The sequence below is a fragment of the Sipha flava genome, unplaced genomic scaffold, assembly GCF_003268045.1.
Source record: "Sipha flava isolate LNK unplaced genomic scaffold, YSA_version1 333_pilon_pilon, whole genome shotgun sequence".
NCBI lineage: Eukaryota > Metazoa > Arthropoda > Insecta > Hemiptera > Aphididae > Sipha > Sipha flava.
Window position 1 is genome coordinate 449,325 of NW_020273024.1, and position 6,000 is coordinate 455,324.

The following is a 6,000-nucleotide window of genomic DNA, read 5'->3' on the forward strand; positions in this document are numbered from 1 at the left end:
ATATTTCCGATTGTATCGATATACTCGATTAATCGATATATATTTATTTATTATTTATATCGATTAATCGATACTATGGAGTATAAAAAACGATTACTCAATATATCGGAACAGACCTATGTTTGATTACATTTAACTTATTCAATAAAATAAATGGCAAAATAAATACACCTCACATCATGACAGGATTAATAGAATTAAATAGGACTTAAATATTGAATAGTAAGGAAAATATCACCTTGTATGTATAATATTACAATAAGTATAAAATATATATATATATATATATTTAAATATAAAAATATGTAGTTTAAAAATATTACCAACTTAAAGGAAATATCTATAACAAATAAAACAAGATTTAGATATATGTTGGCCTCTGAGCACAATGCACTATGGGGACCCCTTATTAGGGGTCCCAGGTCTCGATCATCACCAGAAAAAAATAGGATAGTTGAATTGCATTTATTACCTACAAATAAATGGTCGAACTGCACTCCAGTAAAAAACAGGTAGTGATCGAACTGCACTCGTTCAAAAAAAGAGTTATAATGGAAAACTCTCTAAAAATATTACGAATCTTTCTGTTGAAGAACGCTACAGCATAGTTATTTAATATCATTATATATATTAGTTCCTGACATTTAGATAACGCAGATAAAATATTATATAATCATAACATATATACTCAGAAGCGTATTACCAGGGTAGAATTTTTGAATACAGTTAGTCATTACTACAAAAAATGATCGAAATGATAAAAAAAAATTATAATAATGGCAATAATTAAATTTGACGATTAAAAAAAAAAAAAATGTATACCTAATAATAATAATAATAATAATAATAATAATAATAATAATAATATGTATAATATAATATAATGAATATTATAACAATTATATTGTAAATATATATAATTAACATATAATAATGTGATGTATAAAACAATAATTTTTAACCACGCTAATGATTAGTAAATGGTAATAAATGTAACTAAATAAAATAAATCTAACTCCTTCAAATGCATGATAATTTTATTGAAATACTTTTTTGAGCCCAAGTGCAGTTTGACCATTACCTTTTTTCAATCCAAGTGCAATTCGACTAAAATAAGTGCAATTCGACCATACCCAAAAAAAAAAGGTTTAAAAATTATAAATGACTTGCTACGATGGTACAGTGAAATATAAATTAAATTTATATCATCTGCCTGTAAATAACTCTTAATTTGTGTTTATAATAATAGAATAATATAATTATTAATTCATACCTTATATGTGTTTTTAAAATCACCTATTTTTTAGTAAAATTTTAAGCCCCCTACAAAAAAATTTAAAATATACGGTTGTCTATATGTTCTTGTATTTATATGGTCCTTGTTATTAATTAAACTATTGACTAAATACAATTGAAATATTTTAGCAAATGAATTATAAATATTTATTGTATGCATACATCTTTAACAAGAAATCGTATAATAATAATCGTTAAAAAATAATAAATTCGTGAAACTATTAGAACTTGAATTTACATAAATTTAAAATTTAAACGGTTTATTTATTTTTTCTCTAGGTCTGAAGAATTTCTACTATTGGAGAAGACTGTTGAAACCTTTACGTATTTGTAGAAATATGCTGTCAAGTATAAAGGCAACGCTACCTCCTGTTATTTCTATACAAATATTAAATTTGCATGTATTTCATAAGACTCGTGATTACACGAGTATTTGCGTATTTGCATTAGCAAATACGCCAGTCACACGAATATTTATACGTTTCACAATCCTGATATCTTTTTTTTTCAAAAAGATTTATCTACATATATATTTTTCATTTTTTCCACAGTAGATCACAGTGTTTGTCATATATTATATGCGTATGCAAATGCAAGTACATTAGGATACATTTTTCTTTCAACATTGCATTCCATTGATTTTTTTTCCACGCATTTTTCAACGCATCGCAATACAAACAGTACCTTTGAAATTGAACGCTAGCGCTGTTGGCAATTTCATCTTTTACGGATATTTTTGACACTAACGTCTTTTCCAAAGACACGTGTAACAAAAAGATACGTTGTAAAGCGCTCATATATTTTTTGTGCAATTCAATCTTGTTAATAAAGAACCATATTTTCATAATCGATTGGCCATCTCTGTTGTTTATGTTGATCGTGCTATACATATATCTAAACGCTAAACATATGTTTGTCTATACACACATGTATAATGTTATATTGAAAAGTCTATCGTTTTATATGCCTTATTCAAAACACTAATCATCAAGAAGGATATAGAATCTTTCTCACATTCAATTATTTACCATTATCCATCAGAAGCGGTGAGGTGATTGTCGTAATCAATAAACGTCCTACAGTATAATATAAAACTTTTATTACTACTACGTAAACGTAACTGATACGTAAACGAGCGAAGAATTCAATGTACGTTGTACGTATCATAAAAATTTTGGAACAGGACAGTGGCCGGCTGGCGGTTCTTCAGTTATCATGATAACTTATATCAAGGTTCTCTTTTCGCAAGTTGACTCGACGGACTTACATCGTGATAGACATAAATAAGAGCAATTCGTGGACGGTGCGCATACGAAACCACGTATCGATAACATTTTCTTTTCATCCTTTAGTTTTTGGGGACGTATTCGGATTTTTTCAGATCTGATTCTTAACGTATGGAGCCATGAATAATCGAACGGATTCGTATCCTTCATTTATTGATCAAATAATAATGTTACGAGTATAAATTCTAGATGCTGGTGCTCAGCCCGGATATGAATGTATACGGTTGCGCGACGGGTAAAACTTTTCTTAAAGTTTCTACCACTATCAGCCGACCGAGGGCTTTTAAAATTTAAAGAAATAAACACCTATTTATGTGCCTGATTTATACAAATACATTTTCCAAGGCGCATTTAATCTAATGCGTTTTACTTTACGCGACGTAATATGTTCAGTTCATTTGCAATATCCACCTACAGACGCGTATAATACAGATTTTAATTTTAATTAACAATTAATACACTTAACACGGTCTTGTTTTAATTGTTATATAAAGATGTACCTACATCAATAGTAATGATATTTTGACTTTATTATTAGAAACAGAAGATGAAAGATGCTATTCTTCTGTAAAACATTTTTGTTGTCAGTATCGTCCAGATCGTACGTAATATAAATCACCTTGTACAAGGATTGCATCGTCCGACGAGAAAAAAACTAATTTTGACGCCATAGCTGTATGTCATATTGGTCCAACGTGTCACACGGTATCAGCTGTTCTCGAAAAAGTAGTGTCGTTGACTGTGAGGGCCAAAAATTCGGTCGTCATCATCCCTCACGTCTTGTATAACAGTCTTCATATTTTTTATTTAAACAGATAATGGCTATATATCGCGAACATGTAATAAACTCTCGTCATTTCTGCCGAATTGATTAATTAGGACGACGTACAATGTGACCTTATGACACATTATTTACACATTTGGTTTGTCGAGAATTAATATGCAATACACTAACTTCACCTTAATTGTTTTTGGATTTATCAAAGATAATTTAAAATTCACTGTACGCGTTTATCTATTAGAATTTCGCGTACACGCTGGCAGAAAACTTTTCAATAATTACAATAATAATCTTTTGTGAAAGAAAATAAATCATTTGTTGTGACTAAGCAAATTCGTATTTAATAATAACATTATGTAGCTGATTTTTCACGCAGCTAGAAACGTGTTAACAAACAACGAACGGGATACCGGGGCTTTGAAATGACGAATTTTTAACGTTAAATACATTGTTTTAAAAAATGCAATTTTATAAGACAATCATTTTTCTGGTCCGAAAACTTAAGACTTCTGATACGTTCTGAAAAAACAATTCAAAAACGAATCGACTGACAAACGGACGCCACTGCAGTATCGTAAAATAAATCATCTGTTAAAAGATTTTGAATAATATTTTATTAATTTAATGGTGAAACAGTAACCATAATTGCGGCCAAACGAGGGTCTAAAGAAAAGTTTTTTTTTACTCGTTTTGCATAATAATAATAATAATAATAATAATATATTCCACCAACAAGAAACTTATTTAGAATTATTCAAATAAAACTTTAAACTGCACGAATAGTAACACAGCTATAGCGGGCTGTTTAGTTAAAACTTGTGTTTATTATCTGTATTTTGTATTTGTTAGTAAATTACATACATAATATATTCTGTTATTTAATTTTTAATTTCTTTTTTTTCAAGTACTTTATTTAACTACAAACGTTTTCATATTCGGTAAATTATGTTATATAATGATTTAATATAATATTTTGATGTCGACAATCTTTTTTTGTATCTTCAACAAATATGAAATACAATTGCTTTTTATATTCTACCATAATCATTTTTTTTTTTAATCATCAGAATTATAACTTACATTTATTTCCGTATTATAATATAAATTATAATACGATTGAATCAGTCCATATTAAGTAATTAATAATAATGTAATAATCAATAATGTAATATGTTTAAAATGTGAATAATTAATAATAATTAATAATAGTTAGTAATTAGTAATAATTAGTAATTAATAATAATGTAATAATCAATAATGTAATATGTTTAAAATGTGAATAACAATAATAATAAGAAAAAAATCATTCCAATATGAATTTTCTTCTTTTATAAATAGATAAATTTCGACTTAAATTAATAGAGAAAAATTAAATTCCTTATAGTATTGTATTATAAAATCCGAAACACTGTAGAGCTACTACAATGTGTTTTAATAACAAATTAATGAAACTGATTCTCAATGGTTATAATTTTAAAATTAAATTCACCCACTTTCAAATATTGTGAAACATAATAATTCGTTTAAATAAATAATTGAAAACTATAAAATTAAATTTAAATGCTTATAAAAATATTTATGTAAAATATGACGCAACACAAAATTCATTAATGTTTGAAAGTTTTATATCAAATTACTAATACCTAAGTCCTGTTTAGTGGCTCAAACGATTAGTGTTTGTTTATATTTATAAATTTAGAGCATTGTAATTTTAATATAATAAAGTTTTATCTCTATTAGGCTTTTATAATAACTCGTTATTTGTAATTCTATTCTGGCAGCACAGGGTACCCAGTGAAAGTGTCGTAAAATAAAAACTAGGTTAGTTTAATTTTTAGCGGGTCTCTTAAAATATAAATCCCGCAAGACAATATTTAATCTTTAAACTAAGAGAATATATTTTTATACACATTTTATACCCTTAAATCTAACTACTCTCTTCGAAGGATAATAAATCATTTAGCTGTAACTTATTAGTACAATACATTCGATTTGTATTAGAATAAAATCGTTTCAACGAATACGTTCATATTAAAGTGGTCACATAAAAATAATTGACAATAGTAAATTTTTTTTTGTTTTTACAAATGTTAAAACGTGTTGATTTAATTTAATTTTCTTACACCGTATTTTACTCATTCTTCTGAACATAGTTAAGTAAGCATTATTATTCATTCGAAACATTTATTTTAATTCTAACCGCATTTTATTTTTTTAATTATGCATACCCAACATTTGATTATCAACACATGATTATCATATATAGGTTATTTTTATTATACCGGATTTGAATATTAATTGTAATATAACCGATATTGACCGAATTAAATATTTTTTATACCGGCCGTTTTTTGACGAAAACATGCTTACATTTTATTCATTGTAGTGGCTACTACTAGTATGATAATAAATCTGAAAATATATTTTAAATTGTTATGTAGTTTACTAGAGATCTATAATAGTACTAATGATAATTTACCACTCACACAACAAGGCCGATTATCGATTGTGTAAGATTTGCCTATAAAATGTTTCTTAGTATCCAGTGGTGTGGAGGTCCCTTAAACTTAATTCGTGGTGTTTTTTAGATTCATTATATTAATATTTAATGTCCTTTCAAAAGTTCATTTATTTTTT